Genomic DNA, 15681 nt, shown 5'->3' on the forward strand with positions numbered 1-15681 from the left:
ATATCTTTTGATCACAAAATTAATATCTTAATTAATTCTTGATCAATATTAATTAACCAATATGATTTCTCTTTTAATATTTTATTCATATAATATATTAATAAACCATAATAACCTCTTTCTCCATTATTCTTCCAGTCATCGGTGAAGGCAACCCAAAAGGACCATGCTACAACCGGTTCAAGTACATACTAAATATAGTTATGGGCTTAGACACCTAATCCAACAAAAATAATTCACGTTAAAATACCATTGTAATTATAAGCGATGATACTATAATTTTGTCAAACATTCTGAATTAATGTGGGGTTCGTCAAAGAATGGATTTACTATGAGCCATACATATATACCATAATACAAAGGGTGGAATCTACCCGTAGAGTGAGTAAAAAGGAAATTATTGAGTATAGGGACCAATTTTGCAAATTCACGATGAAAATGTTGAATAGAAATCTAATCACTAATCTAATCACTAATTTTGCCAATTTTTCAACTCTTCTTAGGGTTGTGGTAGCCGAATTCTAGTGCCCAAGGGTCCTTTATATAGGTGAACTGCTAGGGTTTCAGTCAAAACCTTAATTAGATTGCTTAGGCCTTAAGCAGTCCAAAGGAACCTTCCAGAATAAGGCCTTGGACGAATTCAAGGTGGGCTTCCCTCCTTGATTTCGTCCACCCCATTCTAATGGATCCTCAGCCCAAAATCCAATTATCTTATAATTTCAATTCTAGTCCCCTAGGTTCAATTAATATCTTTTGATCACAAAATTAATATCTTAATTAATTCTTGATCAATATTAATTAACCAATATGATTTCTCTTTTAATATTTTATTCATATAATATATTAATAAACCATAATAACCTCTTTCTCCATTATTCTTCCAGTCATCGGTGAAGGCAACCCAAAAGGACCATGCTACAACCGGTTCAAGTACATACTAAATATAGTTATGGGCTTAGACACCTAATCCAACAAAAATAATTCACGTTAAAATACCATTGTAATTATAAGCGATGATACTATAATTTTTTCAAACATTCTGAATTAATGTGGGGTTCGTCAAAGAATGGATTTACTATGAGCCATACATATATACCATAATACAAAGGGTGGAATCTACCCGTAGAGTGAGTAAAAAGGAAATTATTGAGTATAGGGACCAATTTTGCAAATTCACGATGAAAATGTTGAATAGAAATCTAATCACTAATTTTGCCAATTTTTCAACTCTTCTTAGGGTTGTGGTAGCCGAATTCTAGTGCCCAAGGGTCCTTTATATAGGTGAACTGCTAGGGTTTCAGTCAAAACCCTAATTAGATTGCTTAGGCCTTAAGCAGTCCAAAGGAACCTTCCAGAATAAGGCCTTGGATGAATTCAAGGTGGGCTTCCCTCCTTGATTTCGTCCACCCCATTCTAATGGATCCTCAGCCCAAAATCCAATTATCTTATAATTTCAATTCTAGTCCCCTAGGTTCAATTAATATCTTTTGATCACAAAATTAATATCTTAATTAATTCTTGATCAATATTAATTAACCAATATGATTTCTCTTTTAATATTTTATTCATATAATATATTAATAAACCATAATAACCTCTTTCTCCATTATTCATCCAGTCATCGGTGAAGGCAACCCAAAAGGACCATGCTACAACCGGTTCAAGTACATACTAAATATAGTTATGGGCTTAGACATTTAATCCAACAAAAATAAGTCACGTTGAAATACCATTGTAATTATAAGCGATGATACTATACTTTTGTCAAACATTCTAAATTAATGTGGGGTTCATCAAAGAATGGATTTACTATGAGCCATACATATATACCATAATACAAAGGGTGGAATCTACCCGTAGAGTGAGTAAAAAGGAAATTATTGAGTATAGGGACCAATTTTGCAAATTCACGATGAAAATGTTGAATAGAAATCTAATCACTAATTTTGCCAATTTTTCAACTCTTCTTAGGGTTGTGTTAGCCGAATTCTAGTGCCCAAGGGTCCTTTATATAGGTGAACTGCTAGGGTTTCAGTCAAAACCCTAATTAGATTGCTTAGGCCTTAAGCAGTCCAAAGGAACCTTCCAGAATAAGGCCTTGGACGAATTCAAGGTGGGCTTCCCTCCTTGATTTCGTCCACCCCATTCTAATGGATCCTCAGCCCAAAATCCACTTATCTTATAATTTCAATTCTAGTCCCCTAGGTTCAATTAATATCTTTTGATCACAAAATTAATATCTTAATTAATTCTTGATCAATATTAATTAACCAATATGATTTCTCTTTTAATATTTTATTCATATAGTATATTAATAAACCATAATAACCTCTTTCTCCATTATTCATCCAGTCAAGTTGCTTCGGTGAAGGCAACCCAAAAGGACCATGCTACAACCGGTTCAAGTACATACCAAATATAGTTATGGGCTTAGACACCTAATCCAACAAAAATAAGTCACGTTAAAATACCATTGTAATTATAAGCGATGATACTATAATTCTGTCAAACATTCTGAATTAATGCGGGGTTCGTCAAAGAATGGATTTACTATGAGCCATACATATATACCATAATACAAAGGGTGGAATCTACCCGTAGAGTGAGTAAAAAGGAAATTATTGAGTATAGGGATCAATTTTGCAAATTCACGATGAAAATGTTGAATAGAAATCTAATCACTAATCGATGATTTGGTCATACGTAAATATATGGGGCTCCAATTTAGTTTAATCAAGATGTTATGGAAACTAGACAAAATTTCCAACAACTTTCATGTTTTGCGTTTTTGATGATTTTGTTGTTTTCGCCTTTGAAAGGACCACAAAAGAGAAAGAGTAAGTACATGCACCCTACTTTTGAACTTGGACAGTTCATAGCAGAAATAATTAGGCTGATTAGATACTTAAGTCTTAGTTCATAACGTTTACGAACGCGCATTCCTTAAGTTATTCATGAGCTTCTACTAGTAACGTACATAGAGAATCGCGGTCGTGCAGTTGCTGTTCAAAAATAATCATTAGACATGACTGATATTTAAGTGGGTTTGAGTCTTACGCAGATCTGAAGTAAATATTATATATTTATGAGCCATTTACTAAAATTTTGGAGGGTTCCAAATCATTTTCTATTGTATCTTTGAACTGTGATCTTCCTTGAGTTTTCTTATAATCTCCAACCATTTTAGTATATCATCTACCGTATCTAAGTTCAATTGTGCATCGGTCTAACCATAACTCAACATACGTGCTTAGTCTACGTCTAGTTGTGGTTTGGCCCATGTATAACAAACTTAGCTAAGGCATTTGACCTAAACTCTTGTATTGTACTCTCGTTGAGGGTTCAAGCTTTCTATATGTCCGGGTTGTATATACATGTGTTCTCATTGCGTGACTGAGTTTATATATAGTGTTCACGTGTATTATTAATTATTATGTATTACGTTAGGTCTAGCAGATAAGGCACCGATCAGTCTATTTTGATCAGGGGGTGGGACCATTTTGGCATATAGATATACTGAAATCTTGCAACCCAAGCGATATATCCTTCCATACACCGATCCCGTAAGTAGTCCTTTAGTAGTATCATTAACAATACTTTTTAGTTGTAGGTTTATAGGAATAAACCTGAGTATAGAGTTCTGGGTCTAAAGAAAGAACCTAAGCATAACGCATCGTAGGTTTATAGGAGTAAACATATTCGTATGATGTTGTAGGTTTAGGAATACCTAAACCTATGAGAGTAATCCCTAGACTATTGTGACAACCCGAAATTTCTATCTTGTACAACATTTAAACTCAATCAATGTCAGACTCGTATCTGCTATCTTCTAGCACTGTTTAGGGTCTATTTGAGTGTTTTAATCATAGTACATCCAAGGATCGGGTGTTAGGAACTATCTGCTTGAGTCCATTGTGCACCAAGCAAGCCATAAACTTCATCATGTGGAGTTTACGGCCACATCACATCAGTTTACGGCCGTAAACTCAAGGTGGCCGTAAACTCATGCCATAAACATGATATTCCTTCCTTATTCTTCATTATTCACCATTTCAACCTCAAGAACTTGATTTCTCTCTTAAGTATCATAAGGATCTTCATTTTATTCTTCAAAAATGTAAGTGTTTCATCCTTTGTTTTGCTGATACATCTCATTATCTAGTATCAACCTTTGATTTCATCCATTAACTTCATCTTTTGGGTTTGATCTTCAAGATCACCAAGAACACCAAGAACACACACTAGTGTTTTGGGCCGAAATCAACTCTTTTTGCTTCCATATTTTAATTATCCTCTTCCTATACTTGTTATCTAGCAGGAACCCTTGATTTGCACCTTGAAAACATCCATTTTCCAAGAACAATAGGAGTTTACGGCCAAGAGCATCTCCCTCAGACGTAAACCCTTGTTAAAGGTGCATTTGTTGGCCATAAACTCCCTAAAGCTAAGCATTGAACCTAGAACACTTCCTTGATGCTTGAAAGGACTTTAACACACTTTATGGCACAAAACTTCATGAGTTTACGGTCGTAAAATCATAGGGCGTAAACCCTATGGCCGTAAACTCTAAAGGCCGTGAACACATGTCCGTAAACACCATTGTTTGGCCATACACTCCTTAGATGCAATCCTTTGCAATTATAACACTTCCATATAAGTGTTTTCTAGTTCCTAAGGTGTGTTCCTTACATGATTAGTTTCTTAAACACTAATTATATACATATATGTGTCATTATATGCTTATTTGGATCCGTTGTGCTCAAGGCTTAATTTTGTCACTTAGCATCCTACAAATCTATCTTTCATTCGTATCACTCACCACAGGTGAGTTCATACCCCTTTAGCTTACCTTTTAAATGATTTTAAATGCTTTTATGAGGGGGGGGGAGGAATACAAGTAGAAACATTATAGTTATTATATCAATCACATGTGATTAATAACTATCAAACAATGGATTTCTTACACTTCAAACTATGCTTTCAATCAAATTGCTTCAAATCATTTTACATACTCTTTTAAACTTATAATTTGTCAAAAGGATACCTATATAGATATAGTTATATAAGTATGATTGAAAGGACTTAGGACTGATAACTCGCCTTACTTCCTATTCCTTGTTTGGTTGTGGACTTAGGGTATCGTTTGTTTGTCCGAAGGTCGTTTGAATCTTAGTTATACATTATGTGTATGTATATAGATATTAAAGTTCTTCATTCAGTTCAAATCCTTCGAGTAGCAAAGGTATACAAACATGTTCATTCATACAAACAACATTGCTAGTAAACTATAATAGGTATAGTTTAGGAAGTCACTAATACTATCACATTTTACCTTAATTAAACTAACAAGTTTAAGGGTAGTTAGTACATTAGTAGTTACCTAGATAAAACTACAGTACATCCTTATTTTTTCCCATTTCATTTACATTGTGATTTTCTCACATAACCAGTAATGAAAAACTATATTTTGGTAATGATAGTCATACATTGGGAAAATACACACTTTTATAAAAGAACAATCATAGAGAACAGTTGAGTCTTGGTAGAAGACTACTTTAGTAGAAAATATAGGATTTTCTAGGAAGTTTAGAAACATTTACATCAAACACTTACAAACTTTTACATCAAACATTTACAAACACTTTCTTCAAACTTATACAAACATTGACACTAAAGTACTTATGAACTCACCAGCTTAAAATACTTATGAACTCACCAACTTATACAAACATTGACACTAAAATACTTTCTTCAAAATTATACAAACATTGACGCTAAAATACTTATGAACTCACCAGCTTAAACGCTTTCAAAATAACTTGTATTCTCAGGTCGCCAGTTGACAGGTACCGATGACCAGGTTTTGAGAAGATGGAGCACATTCAAGACTCATCTCTTATTTTGATATTCATTTTTGGTGTCTTATAAACTTTTGAACACACTTGTATTAAAATTATTACTATTAATGCAATGGATGATGTTGTTGCTTGTTTACTATTATGCATTGTTGTGATACTGTACATGACGTCCTCCGCCCCCGAACGTTTCCGCCGTTCCGGTTTTGGGGTGTGACAGATTGGTATCAGAGCATTGTTTATAGTGAATTGAGTATATCAACACATAAAAGATATACAACTATAAGCACAACGGGATTAAAATACTATGACCAAGAGTTTATACTTTTAAATAATAAAATATTTAACCAAAGTATACATACCTGCATTCATACTAAAATCAGTGTCATTAGGACAGAACAAAAGTATTACGATTGTTGGACAGCACGAGTAGTCTTGGGGACATATAATCAGATCTGGGAGTGATATAGCCTGATCAACTATATCTTTTCGAGAAGTGATTAGCATGTGTCCAAGAATGTTTGTGATGTTGCAGCAAGTCTAAAAACTTACCAACACTACTAAAATGAAAACATTAGAACAAAACATAAACTTAAAATACTATAGGAGTATTTTGTGTTACTATAATTACTTATGTGCAAACTAAAAAGATCTTTATTAGTATGTCAATAGTTGTTGAGTGGATACTCTAAGGTTATATGTGACTAGGGTGTCATAGACATAGAATCTGTGATCTTTGCTTTACTTCCTATTCCTTGTTTGATTGTGGGCTTAGAGTTAGGATCACTTATTCGAAGGTCTATAATGTTTTGGTTACATATGACTGGTATGCACTACGCAAATTTTGGAGTAACTGGTAAGGATCATCTTATAATTATCTTAATTTAGTACGTCTATTAATTATTTCTTTTATCCCTATTCTAGTGTAGATAACATGGCTGGATTCCATATCCCCGGAGACCCGTACTTTCCCAACTACGACAATGGTGGATGGCTCGGTGATGAGCCAGAGGAGAATCAGGAAATCCCATTGGACGACGACTTCGCAGAGAACTTCCCGGAGGATTCTGACTCGGAGCCGGAAGTCAAAAATCAACCCCAGGTAGCTCCAATCCTGAATCCCAACCCTCGTCCGGCTTTTCAAGGCCCGATGCCTCTGTGGGCGGAAAACATGGGAACTTGGAGTCAAGAGGAAGGTCAACCCATGCTTTACAATGGAGACCGAAGCTTCTAGAATCTGAGCGAGGGAGGCTCAACGGAGAGAATCCTACCCATCCTAGTCCGAAGGGTTGCTCGTAATAACGAGCAGGGTAGGGCAGCCATCAACCGAGTCATGCAGGTTGATGCTGATGCAGGAGTCAATACTGTTCGCATCCGTCGTCTAGAAAGTGCTCGAGATAGAGCTGCGAGAGACCACGAGTCTTTACAGTGGGAACTAGCTATGACTCGAGCTCAAGTCATGGAGCATCGCGTACGCCAGCGAGTGTACGAGCGACGCCTTCTCGACATGGAGCGTCAGCTGGCTGACTTAAGGGTTCGCCCAAGGGGTTCCCGTTGCCAGTAGGGAATGCTCTGCTCGAATTTCCTTCTTATCTAAGGATTAGACTTCTTAGCTATGCTCTAAGTAGCACTTTTCCCTGTAATTTCCTGTTATCTTAAGACATTGAACTTTCGGTCGATAAGTCTTTATTCTGTCAAAATTTTCTTATCTTGGTTTGATATAAGACCTACTTTTAGGTCATTTTCCCGAACTTATTACATCTGTAATACCAGTATTATTGGTAGATATCTAACCTCCTAAAATTTAAAATCCAAATGCTTTCTTATGTGTTGTTGGGCTATGGAGAGTTAGTTCATGAGTCATTCTCATCATTCTCTCTATTAAATCCTTATCAACACCTTTATCTTTGTGATTTTATAGCTTCAAGATGCCTCCACGGAGATCAAACAGGCGCACTACTCCAATCACTCCGAATCAAACTCCTCCTCCTCAATACAACCCAGCAACTATTCAAGCTGCTGTGAATGCGGTTGTTACGGCAGCCCTAGCGCAATTCAACACCACCGGTACCAGTGGGAGTGGGACGAATGTGCCTCCCACTATTGTCGAAACTCCAGTGTGCTCTAGGGAGTGCTCGTACAAGGACTTCACCAGCTGCAAACCCAGGGCCTTCGATAGAACTGGCGGAATCATTGCCCTCTCGCAATGATTCGAGAAAATGGAGTCGATCTTTGAGATCTGCTCCTGTCCGGAAGGGAGCAAAGTAAAATTTGCCATCTGCACCTTCGCGGACTGAGCTATCGGCTGGGAAGCTCTTAAAGAGCTTATGATCGAGGAATACTGCCCAAGGGGCGAAGTACAGAAGTTAGAGCAGGAGATCTGGAGCCTAACCATGAAGGGCTGTGACATAGTCTCCTACACTGTGAGATTCAGCGATCTGGTAGTGTTATGTCCGGGAATGGTCCCTTCTGAGGCAAAGAAGGTGGAGAGGTATATTTGGGGGCTGGTGCCTCCATTTCAGGGGAACGTTCTAGCTTCCAACCCACTACCTTCGATAGTGCCAAGCGATTGGCACAAAGGCTCATTGATCATGGGGTCCGACCCCGTCAGCAACAACAACCCTAGCCATCTCAGAACCCTCCAAAACCACTGACAACAAGCGGAAGTTCTGGGATGACAAGAAGAAGAAGAAAGCTGCCAAATAGTAGCAGGTCGTAGATGTTCATGTTGCGATAGCACCTGCCGCTACTGCACCGGTAAAGCAGTACGCGGGGAACTTGCCGAAGTGCAACAAATGCAGCTTCCATCATAATGGACCCTGCCGGGAAATGCAGTGTTCCAACTGTAACAGGAAGGGGCACACTGCCCGTTTCTGCAAGGCTCCGGCAAGGCCAATCACCCAAGTCCCCGACGCTGGTGTGGGCCAGTCTTGCTACGGTTGTGGCGAGGCGGGCCATTACAAAAGGAACTGCCCGAAGGCAGGGAACGCCAGCGGAGTGGGAAGAGTTTTCGCTATAGGCCACGGGGAAGCGGTTGCCGACCCCACAGTGGTCACTGGTACGGTTCTCCTCGATAACTCATATGCATGCATACTGTTTGATAGTGGAGCGGAGAGGAGTTTCGTGAACCAGAAATTTGCTCACTTGCTTAAACATAAATCGCATGGACTTAAAGAACCGTTCACTTTAGAAATGGCTAACGGGAAAACAGAGAGTACTAGCTGCATATACATAGGGTGTACACTAGCTCTAGATAGCCATTCATTTCCAATCGACCTCATGCTGGTCTCAATTAAAAGTTTCGACGTCATAATCGGCATGGATTGGTTGAGTTCTCATCGTGCCGACATTATGTGTTACGAAAAGGCTGTTCGCCTTAAGCTGTCGTCTAGAGAAACTCTAGTAATCTACGACGACAAACCCGACACCAACCTTTGCCTCATCTCGAGTATTCAAGCCCAGAGACGAAGGACATAAAGAACATTCAAGTGGTACGCGATTTTCCCGAGATCTTTCCAGAAGAACTCCCCGGATTACCTCCACAACGTCAAGTCGAGTTCAGAATCGACTTACTCCCAGGGGCTACCCCAGTAGCCAAATCACCCTATCATTTAGCACCAGCTGAGATGCAGGAGCTATCCAGTCAACTTAGCGAATTGCTCAGCAAGGGCTTCATTAGACCACGTTTCTCCCCATGAAGCTGAACAAACTGACCGTCAAGAATCGTTACCCTCTTCTGCACATAGACGATTTGTTTGACCAACTGCAAGGGGCGAATTTCTTTTCAAAAATTGACCTGAGATCCGGGTATTACCAGTTACGAGTGCTAGGGGAGGATGTTCCAAAGACAACCTTTCGAACTTGTTATGGACACTACGAGTTTCTAGTGATGCCGTTCGGATTGACCAATGCGCCCGTGGTATTCATGGATTTAATGAATAGGGTGTGTCGTCCTTACTTGGATCAGTTCGTCATTGTCTTTATCGATGACATACTTATTTACTCTCGTAGTAAGGAGGAGCATAGTCAACATCTTCGACAGGTCTTAGAAACGCTGCGATCAGAGAAGCTCTATGCGAAGTTCTCGAAATGCGAATTTTGGATCCGAAGAGTCGAATTCTTAGGGCACGTGGTTAGCGAAGAAGGAATACATGTGGACCCTTCCAAAATCAAAACCATTGAGAACTGGTCAGCACCGAAGACGCCTACAAAAATTCGTCAATTTCTAGGCCTCGCTGGCTACTATCACAGGTTCATTCAGAACTTGTCACGGACTGCGAAACCGCTTACAACATTGACCCAGAAGGGTGTGGCGTTTGACTGGGAAGAGAAACAAGAGAAAGAGTTTCAAACGCTAAAACGAGCCTTATGCACCGCACCGATACTGTCCCTCCCTGAAGGGACAAAAGACTTCGTGGTTTATTACGATGCATCCAATCAAGGGCTCGGCTGTGTTCTGATGCAATGAGGTAAGGTCACCGCTTATGCCTCAAGACGGCTGAAGACACACGAGGTCAACTACACCACACACGATCTTGAGTTAGGAGCGGTGGTATTTGCTCTGAAGATCTGGAGACACTACTTGTATGGTACAAAAAGCACTATCTTTACTGACCACAAAAGCCTTCAACACATATTCGACCAGAAGGAGCTCAGCATGAGACAACGACGGTGGGCCAAGCTACTCGGTGATTACGAATGCGAAATTCTTTATCATCCTGGCAAGGCCAACGTAGTAGCTGACGCCCTAAGTCGGAAAGAATACTCTGGTCGTAGAGTCAAATCATTGACTATGACTATCCATTCACACTTGTCCACACAAATTAAGGAAGCTCAACTCGAAGCTTTGAAACCTGAAAATGTGGCGGGTGAATCCCTGAGAGGGATGGATAAAAACTTGGAAGTCAAGGGTGGCGGAGCCTTATATATCGTGGATCGGATCTGGACACCGAAACTCGGTGGTTTCAGAGACTTGGTCATGACCGAAGCTTACAACACTTGATATTCCGTCCACCCAGGTTCAGATAAGATGTATCTGGATCTTAAAAAGTTATACTGGTGGCCTAACATGAAAGCAGAGATTGCTACCTTCGTGAGTAAATGCCTTACTTGCGCAAAGGTTAAGGTCGAATACAAGAAACCATCAGGGTTACTTCAGCAACCGGAGATACCTGAATGGAAGTGGGAGCGAATCATGATGGACTTCATAACCAAGTTGCCCAAGACAACGGGTGGTCTCGATACCATATGGGTGATCGTAGACAGGTTAACAAAGTCCACACACTTCCTGCCGATCAAAGAAACTGACAAGATGGAGAAGCTAACAAGAACATACATTAGGGAGATCGTACGCCTGCATGGTGTTCCCATATCCATTATCTCCGATAGAGATAGTAGATTCACTTCGAGGTTCTGGCAGTCGCTACAAAGTTCCTTAGGAACTAGCCTGGACATGAGTACAGCCTACCATCCTCAAACTGACGGGCAAAGAGAAAGGACTATTCAAAATTTAGAAGATATGTTGCGAGCCTGTGTGATAGACTTTAGGAAGGCATGGGATACTCATTTACCCCTTTAGAATTTTCCTACAACAATAGTTATCACACAAGCATAAAGGCTGCTCCATTTGAAGCCCTCTATGGCCGTAAGTGCAGATCCCCTATGTGCTTGGCTGAGGTGGGCGACATGCAGTTAGCTAAAGGACGAGTTCCTGACAGCACTCTCACGGGTCCAGAAATCATTCGGGAAACGACAGAGAAGATCGTTCAAATTCGTGAACGATTGAAAGCCTCTAGAGACCGACAGAAAAGCTATGCAGACAAGAGAAGGAAACCGTTTGAATTCTAGGTGGGCGATCGTGTTCTATTGAAGGTCTGACCTTGGGAGGGCTTGATACGCTTCGGAAAGCGTGGGAAGCTAAATCTAAGATATGTAGGGCCTTTCGAGATTCTCGCTAGAATCGACCCTGTAGCTTACAAACTCAAACTACCTCGCGAACTCAGTAACGTACATTCTACTTTCCACGTCTCGAACTTGAAAAAGTGTCTGTCCGACGAGACTCTTGTAATCCCACTCGACGAGATCGAGATCAACGAGAGCCTCAACTTCGTGGAAGAACCTGTAGAGATCATGGACCAAGAGGTCAAGCAAACGAAGCAAATCTGTATCCCGATAGTGAAGGTTCGCTTAAATTCCAAGCGAGTACGTGAATTCACTTGGGAGCGCGAGGATAAAATGAAACTGAAATATACTCATCTTTTCGTTTAGTTATTTGTAATACCTTAATTGTTTAAACTCTAATTTCGGGACAAAATTCTCTCTAAAGGGGGGATGATGTGATAACCCGAAATTTCTATCTTGTACAACATTTAAACTCAATCAAAGTCAGACTCGTATCTGCTATCTTCTAGCATTGTTTAGGGTCTATTTGAGTGTTTTAATCATAGTACATCCAAGGATCGGGTGTTAGGAAGTATCTGCTTGAGTCCATTGTGCACCAAGCAAGCCATAAACTTCATCATATGGAGTTTACGACCACATCACATGAGTTTATGGCCGTAAACTCAAGGTGGCCGTAAACTCATGCCATAAACATGATATTCCTTCCTTATTCTTCATTATTCACCATTTCAACCTCAAGAACTTGATTTCTCTCTCAAAAATCATAAGGATCTTCATTTTATTCTTCAAAAATGTAAGTGTTTCATCCTTTGTTTTGCTGATACATCTCATTATCTAGTATCAACCTTTGATTTCATCCATTAACTTCATCTTTTGGGTTTGATCTTCAAGATCACCAAGAACACACACTAGTGTTTTGGGCCGAAATCAACTCTTTTTGCTTCCATATTGTAAGTATCCTCTTCCTATACTTGTTATCTAGTAGGAACCCTTGATTTGAACCTTGAAAAACATCCATTTTACAAAAACAATAGGAGTTTACGGCCAAGAGCATCTCCCATGGCCGTAAACCCTTGTTAAAGGTGCATTTGCTGGCCATAAACTCCCTAAAGCTAAGCATTGAACCTAGAACACTTCCTTGATGCTTGAAAGGAATTTAAAACACTTTATGGCACAAAACTTCATGAGTTTACGGTCGTAAACTCATAGGGCCGTAAACCCTATGGTTGTAAACTCTAAAGGCCGTGAACACATGTCCGTAAACAACGTTGTTTAGCCATACACTCCTTAGATGCAATCCTTTGCAATTATAACACTTGCATATAAGTGTTTTCTAGTTCCTAAGGTGTGTTCATTACATAATTAGTTTCTTAAACACTAATTATATACATATATGTGTCATTATATGCTTATTAGGATCCGTTGTGCTCAAGGCTTCACTTGGCGCTTAACATCCTACAAATCGATCTTTCATTCATATCACTCACTACAGGTGAGTTCATACCCCTTTAACTTACCTTTTAAATGATTTTAAATTCTTTTATGGGGGGGGGGGGGGGGGAATACAAGTAGAAACATTATAGTTATTATATCAATCACATGTGATTATTAACTATCAAACAATGGATTTCTTACACTTCAAACTGTGCTTTCAATCAAATTGCTTCAAATCATTTTACAAACTCTTTTAAACTTATAATTTGTCAAAAGGATACCTATATAGATATAGTTATATAAGTATGATTGAAAGGACTTAGGACTGATAACTCGCCTTACTTCCTGTTTCTTGTTTGGTTGTGGACTTAGGGTATCGGTTGTTTGTCCGAAGGTTGTTTGAATCTTAGTTATATATTATGTGTATGTATATAGATATTAAAGTTCTTCATTCAGTTCAAATCCTTTGAGTAGCAAAGGTATACAAACATGTTTATTCATACAAACAACATTGCTAGTAAACTATAATAGGTATAGTTTAGGAAGTCACTAATACTATTACTAGAACAACGAAACATACAAAGAGTCAGTTCATACATGAGTCAGAACATACTATAATGAGAAACAATACTCACTATAAAGAGAAACAGATAGAGAACACTATAACGAGAGTCAATACTCACTATAAAGAGAATCAGAACGAGAATACTATAATGAGAAACAGTACATACTATAACGAGAATCAATACATACTACACACTATACACTAGAGAACATACTACATACTAGATAGAGAGAACACTACACTAGTACATACTATACAAATACAAGAATACTATAACATTAATGTGAGATACTACTTCATGGCGCTGCATATACTGTTGTGTCACGTTTTGTACCCAGAGTCTCCTGGAGGGAGAGCGTGAATTTGTGTATAGATATATACGGGACTAACCCTCCTACACCTTGCTGCTAGCTACAGTGGGACCTGCAGGTCTACGGGTGATGAATGTCATATCATTTCGACGTCTCGAACGTCGTGTTATTCTAGTCAATCAAGTATGGTTACAGTAATATCACATTTTACCTTAATTAAACTAACAAGTTTAAGGGTAGTTAATACATTAGTAGTTACCTAGATAAAACTACAGTACATCCGTATTTTTTCCCATTTCATTTACATTGTGATCTTCTCACATAACCAGTAATGAAAAACTATATTTTGGTAATGATAGTCATATATTGGGAAAATACACACTTTTACAAAAGAACAAACATAGAGAACAGTTGAGTCTTGGTAGAGGACTACTTTAGTAGAAAATATAAGATTTTCTAGGAATTCTACAAACATTTACATCAAACATTTACAAACTATTACATCAAACATTTACAAACACTTTCTTCAAACTTATACAAACATTGACACTAAAATACTTATGAACTCACCAGCTTAAATGCTGATCTACGCTTTCAAAATAACTTGTATTCTCAGGTCGCCAGTAGACAGGTACCGATGACCAGGTTTTGAGAAGATGGAGCACATTCAAGACTCATCTCTTATTTTTGATATTCATTTTTGGTGTGTTATAAACTTCAGAAAACACTTGTATTAAAATTATTACTATTAATGCAATAGATGATGTTGTTGCTTGTTTACTATTATGCATTGTTGTGATACTATACATGACGCCCTCCGCCCCCGAACGTTTCCGCCGTTCCGTTTTTGGGGTGTGACAACTATAGTCGTGCTCTCCTTGGACAATACGTATGAGAGTATACATACGTTTGAAAAAAATATGTCAACAATAATGTTGGTGAGCTTCAATAGGCCCTGACTCTGTATGTATATATAATCAAAAGTGTGTTTAGACTAATGAATTATAAAAGTAAAATGCAACATGTTCTGCCCTTGTAAACTTACACAAGTAAAAGAGATTTTTTTATCATTCTGACTCCTTGCGTTTGTATAATCAAAAGTGTGTTTAAACGAATGAATTATAAAAGTGTAAACTGCAACCATGTTCTACCCTTGTAAACCCATACAAGTAAAAGAGATTTATTTATCGTCCTGACTTCATGTATTTTATAATCAAAAGCGTGTTTAGACTAATGAGTTATAAAAGTGCAAAGTACAACGAGTTTTACACTTGTAATCACATACAAGTAAAAGCGATTTGTTTATCTACATAACTTGTCAAACCTAAGTTATAATTTGATAAAATGTCGTCTCGAGTTAATGGTTTATTTGTTCTATTAAACCAATATATTACACGTAACCATTTGAATAAATTGTTCTCATATTATTCCTACACATTCTTTTGAATGAATTTTCGGGGTTTTATAATGAGCCTATAACCGAGCTACGGAGGAGAAAGCATCTGAAGAGCAAAGTAAGTAGATGTGCCAAAATCATCACTAACCCTTCATCGATGCTATGAAATTATTAAGATAATGAACAATAACATCCAATTTTAACTCGTCACATGACGAT

Source organism: Lactuca virosa, chromosome 8, assembly GCF_052849685.1.
Source record: "Lactuca virosa cultivar CGN04683 chromosome 8, Lactuca_virosa_CGN04683_v6, whole genome shotgun sequence".
NCBI classification, from domain to species: domain Eukaryota; kingdom Viridiplantae; phylum Streptophyta; class Magnoliopsida; order Asterales; family Asteraceae; genus Lactuca; species Lactuca virosa.